Genomic DNA, 13,419 nt, shown 5'->3' on the forward strand with positions numbered 1-13,419 from the left:
GGGTTTGGCTGTGTTCTGATTGGTTGGGGGGTTAGCCGTGTTCTGATTGGTTGGAGGCGTGTTCTGTTCAGGTGGGGGCTTGGTTGTGCTCAGGTTAGTCTTAGTTGCTGGGGGATTTGAGCTGGTGAGTTGTGATCTTGCTGTTTGGCTTCGAGTTCGTGGTCCTTCTGCATCTTCATAGTGGGTGTCGGTTTGCTTCAGCTGCAGTGCGGCTTGATGACACCTCCCGCCTTCCAGCCATTTGGAAACCCGCCCTCATGAACAGACGAGTACCTAACATGAAGGACACCAGACCCACACCCATGAGAGCCACACAAGATGCCACCACCACACTTCCATGTAGAAAACAGACTCACACCCACTCAGAAGATGAGACACGACCACGGACCAGAAGCCGCACTGCAGCTGCATCACTACCCACTTCAAACCCCTCCGAGCCATACATGAAGCAAACCGACACCCACTATGAAGATGCAGCACGACCACGAACTCGAAGCCAAACAGCAAGATCACAGCTCACCAACTCAAATCCCCCAGCAACTAAGACTAACCTGAGCACAACCAAGCCCCCACCTGAACAGAACACGCCTCCAACCAATCAGAACACGGCCAACCCCCAACCAATCAGAACACAGCCAAACCCCCTACCAATGAGAACACACCCCCACCCAATCAGAACACAGCCAAGCCCCCACCCAATCAAGTCCCACCCCCACTAGCAGTTAAAAGGAAGAAGCAGCTGCAATCTCACATCACTCTGAGAAGCACAGAGCCGGAGACAGAAGCCTGAAGATGATGAATGAGACTTCATCGAAACGTTGCCTAGATACTTCGAATCTTACGCGGGAGAAAACCCGAACAACCAAAGATCCACATACATACATACATACATACATACATACATACATATCAGCACTAACTGTAAATTTTAGTTCATTTGTATTGTCTTTGAAATATAAAAAAACACAGCAAAAATGAGAATGGAGTCTGCTCAAAAAATGGAAGATGCCACACTTCCAGCTTCTGGGGTAAAGCTCAGAACAAATGTTCATTTCTATTTAGTGTCTCATTTCTTTACAGTGAAAGAAAAATATGGGCCGTGTTATAAGGTTTGGAAGATGACTTGAAATGATTATCGAGCTGGGGCAGGGAAAGGAATGTAGGAATGTCACACCACTTGTTTGGGATGGTATACAGTCTCCTGCCTTGGGCAGGGGGTTGGACTTGAAGATCTCCAAGGTCTTTTCCAGCACTATGATTTTATTTCTATTTCTACCTGTACTCAATTCCTTGAAGCAGTTTTTCCCCAAGGATCACATTCCCAGATGTTTGTTGCCAAATATTCCCAGAAAAAGAAGCATGTGGAGCTATGTTTATGCCCCCAGATACCAGTGGTGGGATTCAAAATTTGTTACTACCAGTTCTATGGGCGTGGCTTTGTGGGTGTGGCTTTGTGGGCGTGGCAGGGGAAGGATACTGCAAAATTCCATTCCCTCCCCACCCCACTAACCTGCTTTCCAGCTCCATTCTCCTGTGCATGGCACAAAAGAAGACCCAGCCAATCAGCTGGTACTTGGGAGGCAGATAATAGTTGGGGGCGGGGCCAGTCAGAGGTGGTATTTGCTGGTTCTCCGAACTACTCAAAATTTCCACTACTGATTCTCCAGAACTGGTCAGAGCCTACTGAATACCACCTCTGCCAGATACCCTGAAGCAACTTGTTGCCTTTGAATATGAAATTCTGCTTCAGCTTTTGACATGCAACGGATTTATATAAATGAGAAATTGAATGCGTGGACTTTAACTATAAGAAATAATAAAAACATGAGCTGGTCTATCATGTGGTCAAGACGGCAGTTTCAAGGCTTCTTGATAGGCCATCCTTATTGAGTAGTTTTTCCATAGAAAATGGAATGCAATTGAAAATGATTTAAGGAAAAGATCTGATTTGAGAATTGTTTGGGATACAAATAATAATCGATATCAGAGGTCTCCAAACGTGGCAACTTTAAGTCTTGTGGACTTCAACTCCCAGAATTCTACAGTCAGCATTCTTGGAGTTGAAGTTCATAAGTCTTAAAGTTGCCAAGTTTGGGGACCCCTAATCTATATAATAGGCCATTTTATTCAACATAATAGTGAACTTAAAAAGAAGAGTCAAGAGAAAACACAAGCTATTTTGGATTAAATAAAGAAAAAAGACATCTCCAGAGAAGATAAGTAATTTTTCGACAAATTCTACAATGGCAGTTATCTATGTTAACAGTAAGAGAAATGGAAATAAAAATAATCATAGAATAAAAGGTAAACTTATAAGTGTACTTATAATTGCTGTAAAGTAAATCAAAACCTACTTTATCTTTCTATTTTTTTTCTTTCTTGAACTTTTATAGCTTTGTTTTCAATTTCTTTCCTTTTCCTTACTTTATATTAATATGTGTTTTTTATTTTATTTTTACAAATATTTAATAATAATTACATGAAAAGAAAATGAAATCCACATCCTCAACCCTAGTCACAAATTCTAAAGATACTCCTTCTGTAAAACAAAACAAAGCACAGGTTTCTGGACTCTCTCTAGCCCCACCGCCCTCCCTACAGCCATAGTCAATTAATATTGGGGTGCAGGGATCCTTTACTGCTTTGCAGCAAAGAAACAGCAGATGCTAAAGCTGCCATTTACTTACAACATCTGTAAGTAAAGGGTGGTATGAAACAGTGGTGGGATTCAAAAATGTTTACTGCCGGTTCTGTGGGCATGGGTATGTGGGTGTGGCAGGGCAAGGTTATTACAAAATCCCATTCCCTCCCCACCCCACTAACCTGCTTTCCAGCTCCATTCTCCTGTGCAGGGCAACAAAAGAAGATCAGCTGGGACTCGGGAGGCAGAGAATAGATGGGGGTGGGGCCAGTCAGAGGTGGTATTTGCCGGTTCTCCGAACTACTCAAAATTTCTGCTAATGATTCTCCAGAACTGGTCAGAATCTGCTGAATACCACCTCTGGTATGAAAGATAACATTACTGCAGGATTGCCAGTCCTGACCGCAGCAAGACTTCTGTTCATTGGACAATGAGCTACTGGGTGGCATAGCTGCAACATTTTGATATTGCAGAAAGCAGAGACATCTTTCTCAGTTCCGGAACAGGAATATTAACAATTATTTACAGAAATTACTAAACAGAAATTCCTAATCAGTTATAGTTGTTGGCTCAGAGCAGGGTAGGGAGTTGTAACGATGGAGAAAAGAATGGGAAACAGTATTTGGACAATCATCTGTCTAATCCTTCATGAACAATAAATCATTTTGAGGGAAGGAGGGATAACCATGTTAGAACTCAGCCAGCACTAGTGTCTCTGTTCTGGTAGGATGGGAAAGAGGACTCCTTGAGCTGATATTTGGTGTTATCTAGGAGACACAGGTGCCTGTGTCTGAGAAGAAAAACATTAACATATGACATTAAAAATTTGCATTCTGAAAGGGGGCTGCAGAGACCTGGCTGACTATTTTTTTTTAATTTTTATTGGTTTTTAAAAACAAACATAAACAAACAAAACATAAAAACATCAAGCTATCTTCCATATGTGTGCATACAGTGTGCCGGTTGGTTTACAAATTGTTTTGTGCTTCCATTTCATAGTCTTCAATTACAATTACATGGAATATAATCTCATATTTTCAATCAAAAATTAAATACCTTAGTATCATTATTAATCAATCATTTGACTATACTTTTATTCATTCATGTTTTATAAGATAATCATAATTTACTTAGTTTATTTTATAACAGTTCATATTATCATCCCAAATCTATCCTAAAATCATTTTGTAGATATAATAAGAAAGAAGTACATCTTTATATATTTATTATTTTCTAAAAGTCTGCATATTTCATTACTGTATTTTATTGTCTAACCATTGATAGAAAAGATCCCAAATTTTATAAAATTGTTCATCCTCTTGTTCTCTAATTTCAAATGTCAATCTACTCATTTCAGCATATTCCAATATTTTCTTAATGATTTCCTCCTGTGATCGTATTTTCTCATTTTTCCAGTTTTTAGCAAATACAATCCTAGCCGTTGTTAATACATTTACAATCAGGTATTTCAAGTCTTTACTATATATTTCAGGTAAAATTCCCAATAAAAATATCTCTGGTTTCAAGTCTATATGTTTTTTTGTCATTTTTTCCAACCACATGTGGATTTTAGTCCAGTATTTTTTAGCATCCGCACAAGTCCACCACATATGGTAATATGAGCCGGGTGTCTGATGACATTTCCAACATTTTTCAGATTTATTCTTGAACATTCTTGCTATTCTTGTCAGGGGAAAATGCCACCTGTAAAACATCTTATACAAATTTTCTTTATATGCTGTTGACATTGTCATTTTATAATTTTGAGACTACAATTTTTGCCATTTCTCTAAATCAATCCCATATCCAAAATTCTTCCCCCAAGCAATCATAGTTTCTTTAACTTGGTCTTCTTCTAATTTAATTTCTAATAAATATCCATACAGTTTTTTAATCACCTTTTCATCAGTACCTGTCAAAATCTTATCTAAATCAGTCAATTTATCATAGAAACCTTCCATTTTAGAATCTTTATCATACCTTGAATGTATTTGCGTATATGAAAACCAATTCATCTTTATACCTTGTTCCTCTAGTTTTTGTATAGATTTGAGTTCACCCTTTTCATTCAGTATTTCACCATATCTAACTGTTTGTTACTTTTTGTATATTATAGGATAAGAAAATGCTTCAATAGTTGATAACCAGACTGGAATTTTCAAATAACATTGTCTTTTAATCTCCCAGTTTAACCACAGAGTCTCCCATATATAATGTCTTCTAAAATACCCCTGTGTTTTAGTTCCTTTATACCATAAAAAAGCATGCCACCCCAACAACAACTCATGTCCTTCTAATGCAGGGGTGGGCAAACTTTTTGCCTCGGGGGCCTCATTGACTTTTAAAATTTGACAGATGGGCCGCCACCTGGTGTCGAAATGCCTGTCATTACAAGTCAAAATCAAATGAATGCAATCATTCAATCATTCACATCAAACCTTAATTCTGTACCAATCTTCGGCGGGCCGGATTAAAAAGACCAACGGGCCGGATGTGGCCCCTGGGCTGTAGTTTGCCCACCCCTGTTCTAATGTCAACAATCTAGTATTTCTTAGTGCTATCCATTCCTTAACCCACATCAGATTTGTAGCTTGATAGTACAACTCCCAATTAGGCAAACCAAATCCTCCTCTAATTCTAGCATCTTGCAAAAGTTTTAACTTTATTCTCGTTTTCTTACCTTGCCATATATATTTCAACACAATTTTATTTAAATCTTCAAAATAATCTTTTCCAAGCCTAATTGGAATTGTTTGAAACAAATATAAAATTCTGGGTAATATATTCATCTTGATTGTTGAAATTCTCCCTATTAGTGACAGTTGTAAATTTTCCCATTTCGCCAGATCTAGCGCTATCTGCTGTTTAAGTTTGATATAATTATTCTCTTTTAATGTACTACATCTTGCTGTCAAATATATCCCCAAGTACTTGATCTTATTCGTGACCTGAATTTTCAATAGGTCTGCCAGTTCTTCTTTTTGTCTTAATAGCATATTCTTTGTCAAGATCTTTGTCTTATCTTTATTTATTTTCAAACCAGCCACCTTTCCATATGTCTCTATCTTTTCTATCAATTTTGATGCTGTTTCTAGTGGATCTTCTAAGATGAAAACCAGATCATCTGCAAATGCTTGCAGCTTAAATTCTTCCTTTTTGATTTTCATTCCTTTTATATTCTTTTCATCTCTAATATTTCTGTTTAGCACTTCCAAAGTTAACACAAACAACAAAGGTGATAGTGGGCACCCTTGTCTTGTTCCTTTTCTTATATTGATAGTCTGTCAGTTCTCCCTTTATCATTACCTTTGCCGTTTGCTTATAGTACATAGCTTCTATTGCTTGAATAAATTTTCTAGCAAAACCCATCTGTTCCAACAGTAATAACATGAATCGCCAATTCACATTATCAAATGCCTTCTGTGCATCTAGAAATATCAGAGCCATTTGTTTTTCAGGATGTGCCTCGTAGTATTCCAAGGTGTCCAAGATTACTCTCATATTGTCTTTAATTTGTCTCTTTGGCAGAAATCCACTTTGATCAGGATGAATAAAATTATTTAAATATTTTTAAGTCTTTCTGCCAATATTGAAGCAAAGATTTTATAATCTGCATTTAGTAGAGAAATAGAACTCTATACTTCTTAATTTGTAATGGATCAGCCTCCTCTTTTGGAATAAGTGTAATATAGGCTTCTGGCCATGATTTAGGTATCTTCTTCTTTAACATAACTTCATTCATAACTTCTAGCAATGGAAGATTCAACGATTCTTGTAATGTTTTGTAAAATTCTGCCGGAAGTCCATCTGGGCCTGGCGCCTTTCCATTATTTTGCTTCTTGAGTGCTTCAGTTAACTCCATCATCGTTATACTGCTTTCTAACATTGTTTCAGTCTCTTTAGATATCTGAGGTAAATTAGCATTCTGTAAGTACTGTTTAACTCTTTCCTCAACAATATTCTCTTGCATATATAATTTCCCATAGAAGTCTCGAATGATTTCCTTCTTCTCTTTACTACCATAGCAAACTTGGCCTTGGTCATCTATAAATTACAATATTTTCCTTGATTCCTTCTCCTTTCTCAATTTGTATGCTAACCATCTAACTGGTTTGTTTGCGTCTTCAAAGTAGTTCTGTTTAGCACCTCTAATTTTTTGTGCTAATTCTTCTTTTTCTATTTGACCCATTTTATGTTTAACTATATCCATGTTTAGCTTGATGTCCTTTTTCTGTGGCATTTTCTGTAGCTCTTTTTCAAGTCTTTTGTACTCATCCTCTAAGGCCTTAGAGGCTAATCTTTTCATAGTATTCCTTTTCCTTGTATAGTCTATTATCAAGCCTTTAACATATGCCTTCATTGTATCCCATACATTCTGAATTGATGTATCTTCTTTTTTGTTTTCTCTAAAGAAAAAAGCCAATTCTTTCTCCATCCACTGTGTGAAGTCTTTTTCCTTTAAAATAGTATTATTTAGCATCCATCAGAAACCTGGCTGACTGTTGAAGCAGTTAGATAGTTTAGTCTTAACTCCCTTCCCTTGTCTGTGTAGGTTTGCAGGGTGGCTGGGAATCAATAGCTATGAGGTGTGGTCCAAGGCTTTCTAATACATGGTGAGAAAAAAAAGGCAAATGCTGCTTGAATGGGAGAAGCAGGAGGATATTAGAGAAGCACATTTTGCGTGTGTCACAACTTTCATTTCTCGCAAAAGGAACCAAGAGAGGCAGTTGCAGCAGCTGCATAACCCTGCATGCATTCCTTCCCATTTCTCTCCTTTAGCATCTCCAGTCATATAGCAGAGATTGAATAGGTGAGGGGTGTCAAACTTGCAGCCTATGGGCCTGATGCATCACGCGCTGGCCCACGCCCACTCCTGGTTTAGCGAAGGGGGAAAAAGTTGTGATATGTCACGTGACGACAACATGTGGTAAATTTGACACCTCTGGAATAGGTTAGAGTTTCCTCACTTAAACTCTTGAAAACTGGGATGGGGAGTTGCCAAAAAGTGTGCAGATGTTACATGTTGGTATTGCTACCATACTAAGGTGGGAAGCTTTGCGCAGAGTTTTCAGATTTATTACTTTGACTTTCTGTCTCTCAATCTTTCTGAATCCAGTTTAAAATATGTCCAAGTTTGGCTTCCTGAACTGTTTTCAGATTTATTCATACAACACCACACTACAAGCATATCATGTGTGCAGATCTGTTAGAGGTGATAGCGTGCTGCCAAGTCAACCAATACATGTGCACCAGGCAGCTAACATTGAATCACTACCTCTAAGATCTGCACTAAGCCCTTCTGCCTTGCTCCTCTTTACTTAAAATTATAATAAACTACTAGTTTTCCCCTATGTTGGCAAACCTCCACATTGCCTGCTGAATTGCTAACTCCCATGTTTCAGCAACTCTAAAACAGAGCCCCTTTTATTTAGTTGTGATAGCTGACATGATGGGATGGGTGTCAAGATGGAGTGAAGCCAAAGAAAGCATAAATTCTCCCTTACACACATTGTTGCCAGCATTTCTTGATCCCTGGTGTAAAAGCACAGGATAGGTCAGTGTTTCAAAAACAAGCATCCAGCCAATGGAATCGACAGGGGATTTCTTCCACCCTGCTACTGGAACTCCTTCTTTTAAACTTTTAATTGCCATCTTGAAGCTAAGGTGACTCTTCAGTGCCATCTGCTGGCTGGAGATTTCACAACATTTTCCATTTGCTAATTGCTGTTTTTCTTCGCTGGAATTTACAGCTAGTCCTCAACTTATAACAGTTTGCTTAGTGACCGTTCAATGGCACTGAAAAAAAAGTGACTTATGACCATTATTCACACTTACTGCCATTTCAGCATCCCCACTGTCATGTGATTTACATTCAGAGGCTTGACAATTAATTCACATTTATGACGGTTGCAGTGTTCTGAGGTCACAGACAGGATCCCCTTTTGCAATCTTCTGACAAGCAAAGTCATTGGGGAAGCCAGATTCGCTTAACAACCGTGTGACTAACAACTGCAGGGATTCACTTAACAAATGTGGCAAGAAAAGTCGTAAAATGGGGCAAACCCCCCAACAAATTTCTCTCTTAGCAACCTAAAGTCTGGGCTCAATTTCAGTTGTGCATTGATCTGAACTTTGTTGATAAACACATTTCTATGAATCACACTAACTCAGTCATTCAGACTCCAACATACATCTAGCTAACTTTCAGAGTAGCTTGAAGTTTGGGACATGGTCCTTTTGTTTATGCCACTTTCTTCTTTTTGTTTCATCTATTTTAATTTTTTTTAAGGTAAATGAAAAACGCCAAAACATTGTTAAAGTGACAAAGAAAAAAACCAAAACAAGCAAGATATTAAAATGTACATAAAAACTGACATATATACTGTACACGTATTTCCCTCCAGCTGAATAGTGAGTAATATATTACAACAATATTAGTTTTCCATCCCTTGCAAAACAGGTTCAAAGGATTTTAAACTACTAAACTATTAATTCTATTTGAAAATTATACATCTGAGAACTATATATGTTCTGGCCCAAACCTTGTTCCAAGGAAAGAAACACGAAACAGAGGTAACAGCAAAACATTTTAATGATTCTTTACAAATTCCGTTCCTTCACAGTTAAAAGGCTGTTTCAAACTAATTATCTCTAATAAGAACTAGCCTTTCCATGGTTGTGCAAAGCTGCCAAGAATACTATATACAGTTACTAAGAAATATTTCAAACACAAAGAATCTCCAAACGCCAACCAAGATACTCCGAACGTCCACAAGGCTTGAGTGCAAAAACTTCTTTGCTTCCTGCAAAGAACTCCGGTTTCTCAGCTGGCTTTTATCTCTTAAGGGAGGGGCCATTACCTTGCAGCCTTACTCCCCAGTCGCCCGTACTGCTGCAGCTACCCTTTCCTTTGAGCAGTCCTGTGTGCACGTGCACTGGGCACAGGCTCCTTGGGGACCTCTGCATTACTGCTGCCAGCCTCCACAATCTCTGAATGCAGCATTCCACTCCCTGATGGTCCTGGCCCCATCCCTGCATCACACACAGGCCCCTCATCTGAGTCCTCGCTCTCCGAGACCTCAGCTGTCCACACCTGCTGCCGGCGAACCACAACAATATACTATATTAATGACAAAATAATTAGCAAGAACATTAATAATAAGACAAGATTAAAATTTCAAACCCCTCTGTAAGCAAATTGTTATTATCAACTCGTAGAAAATTTACCATAGCTTCTTAACTATCCTAAATTATCCCAAGAATTAAGAATGATTCCTCCTTGATGAAATATCCATGTTCATTTGTTCTAGCAACGTATTTGCCAATACAATGATACCTTATTCACATTCTAGCCTTCTCTCTGTTCCAGGAGATCTTCTTGCTATAGTTCTTCTGTAGCTGTCTAGCAATTCATATTTCTCTTTATATTTCAGTTTAATTTTTGGAAATTTAAACAAATCAAACATGCATTTTGAAAAAGGGACTTGTTTATAGAAGCAATGGTTTGAATTGCAGAATTAAGCAATTATTCAGACATAACAAAATTGAAAAGATATCAACATATATATTCCTCTTTACCAGATATAGTTATGTAAACTTTATCAATTAGATGAAGTATTATTATTTTTCAAACATTATGACATGCATCATGGAAAAATTGCATACTATTCTCATAAACTTGAGTCAAAAGAAGTGTTGGAATGTATAGAGGAAGCCAGCTGTCACAATGAAAGTACTGTAGACATTTTAACACTGGATCAGATAGGTTTCAAAAAGTTAAGAAAGTTCTTAAGAAATGTGAAGATGTCTTATTGCTCTAATCCTGAACAAGGCTACTTACTTCCCTATAAGCCCCTAAACACTGATTAATTTTTGTTGAGTAAAATAGTAAAGCACAGTAAAAACATGATAATGTGTGGTGTGCACATTTAATCTTGGATTGAGAATTGCTGGGTAGCTTGAGCCAAAGAATTTTAAGCTGGTCTATTTCTTTCTAAAATAGTAAGCAGAACCATACAAACTCCAGAGAGATTATGCCCCTTGAAGTAGTAATCCTGGGGAAGAGTTCATGCGAAAGAAATAAACATCCACTTCGAAGTAAAAATCCATAGATAGTCCCGTAGAATGCCGGTTTTCCCATCTTTCTGACTCTGATGCCTTCTGGTAGAATAGAATAGAATTCTTTATTGGCCACGTGTGATTGGACACACAAGGAATTTGTTTTGGTGCAAAATGCAAATGCTTTCAGAGGGTGAAGCAGAATCAGCAGCCATGAGCTCTCAAGCCAGCAAAACCTTTGGCTGTGCTGGGTGGCAATAAATGCTCCAGTGCACCTGGAAGGATGATTGGAAAATGCAGCAAGCAACACTGAATTCGGTGTGATACATAGCCAAGTGGAGATGTGTCAGATTGCATTGCAAAAGATGATATTGCATGGCAAACAACTCCGGCAGTCTTTTAACAGTAATTTGAAAATGCTATTTATATTTTAGCTCACTTCAAAAATAGCTCACTATAAACAAATGTTACAGGAGTAACTGGATTCTCATACACTTTCTTCAAGAACAGTAATAATTATTAACTTAAAAGTCACAGCTCAATGCACTGATTGAACATATTAAATTGAAGGCCTAATTTAAAATGGCAACAATTTGTACACACACCCCTGTTCCCCTTCTTTGTGCTTGACACTCTATTTGAGCATAATTACATTGTCAGATCAGTAGCCATATCAAGCATCCACTTGTTTTTCTTGCTGTGCTCAGCACTGATTCACAGGAACTGCTGGGGAGGCCTGTCTGCTATCCATCTGTTTGGATCCATTTAGGAACTGAATACAGGAAGGTAGTCATTATGCATTATTAGTTTCCTGAATGTTGGATGTAGCAGAAGCAGCAAACACAGAGTGGGTTTATTAGCACAGAAGGTCAGCTAAGAAAAACAAATGATACCACTCAGTTTCCATATGAAATGGAAATAGCCTTGTCTTGACAACTTTATTAATATCCTGAAGCTGCCGCTAAGGACAAATTGCTAATAAGCCGATCTTTAGCAGTTGTTCCAAGATGAATTGTTAAATTCAGGCAAGATGATTATTGCCACAATCAAGGGACACTTCTAGATATCCATGATTCATCCATGGATTAGCAATACAACAATCACTAACCTTATTTACCACAAATGCTGTTAGAAACCGCTGGCCCTGTTTTAATGAAGCTGTGAAATATGTAATGCCCAAAATTGCTTGAGATTCAGTACTAATTAAGTGGAACATTTTGTTTTTGCGATTTGAATTTTCACTAGGGAAAAATGCTTTATTTGTTTACAGTCCTGAGATCATATGATGCAAAAATGATGTGCATAATAAGTGCCAATTGCTAGCGGTGTAATCTGTCAGTGGCAATTACATCTCACAATAAATTGTGGGAGTCAACTTTGAACCAAAACAAGTCAGCAGTCTTTGGAAAACAGAGTCAATTAGGCTGGTGATACTGTCTGGGGTGGAGGTATTGAATGACTATAGTTAATTATAATGCCGCAATCTTCAGCAAGCTAGCTCTAAATTAGAAATAAATGAATAATTCTGGTTCAATAAAGTAAACTTTTAAACATGTTGGACAATTTGTCTTATATGCTTCCGTAGCCCCACCAAGCGGATTTTCATTTTCCTGAAACATTTATGACATCTTTAGAACTCTTGTTTTCTTACCCAGAAATGTGCAGCTGTCCTAGAAGGGCCAGATGCAAATGATGTTGATCAACAGTTAGAACTTCTGATAATCAGGCAGGTCAGGTGCTGCTCCAAAACTGTTCCGCCTAAGAATTCTCCACCTTTGGAAAGTCACAATCTGCAAGGATGCCTTTAACTTACATCTCAGGCAGCTGATGAACAAACTCATATTGTGTTGTAATGTAATGAAGAATAATTATTTTATAAGAATTACAAATATAAATATAGACAAACAATGTTTAAATCACAAAGGCAGGATATAAATAAACCGAGCAAGAAAACAAATAAACTCAGAAATTACAAAGAATTCAAAGACATTTTTAAAAGGTCCTAAACAGAAGAGCAAAGTCTTCCATAGCTGATGAGGAAACAACCTTAGACAGATATCATGGAATAGCATAAAAACAGGACTTCATCCTGTGTTAGGAAGTGTCACTTATCAATCTGGTTGGTTTGGTCTACCTGGATGGACAGCTTCAAGGCAACACTTCTTTTCAAGTGTCACCTAGGCAACACTTGAAAAGAATATCACAGGTCCTTCCAATCTGATTAGCCCACCAGCTCCAAAGGTTGTGTTCTTAGGCTTAATTTCCTGTTGACAGGTTTAAGAGGACTTGATAGAGATTGTGGTTGTCAAGTGTTTGTCTTGTTTCCCTATATGGTCTTATATGGGAGGAATACATAATATGTACATTTGGGTATGCTTACTATGTGGGCCAGTTTAGTGTAGTGGTTAAAGGCATTAGGCTAGAAAACAAAAGGGCAGGAAGTCAGCTGGGTGACCTTGGCCCCAGTCAATTTCTCTTAGGAAGGAGGAATAACAAGCCACCACTGGAAATCTTGCCAAGAAAACTGCAGGGCCTAGTCCAAGAAGTTGCCAGGAGTCAAAACTGACTTGGACATACAGACAACTATGTGGAATACAGACACACCATTTCCAAAGTAAATTCTGTTCCAGGAATTTATTCCTGGATTCTGTATACCAATTCCAGAAAAACCCAACACAGCATCAAATGGGAAGAACACCTACAAGAATTTTCTGTTGTTG

This window comes from Pseudonaja textilis, chromosome 1, assembly GCF_049901715.1.
Source record: "Pseudonaja textilis isolate UNSWEBS1 chromosome 1, rPseTex1.2, whole genome shotgun sequence".
Lineage (NCBI taxonomy): Eukaryota > Metazoa > Chordata > Lepidosauria > Squamata > Elapidae > Pseudonaja > Pseudonaja textilis.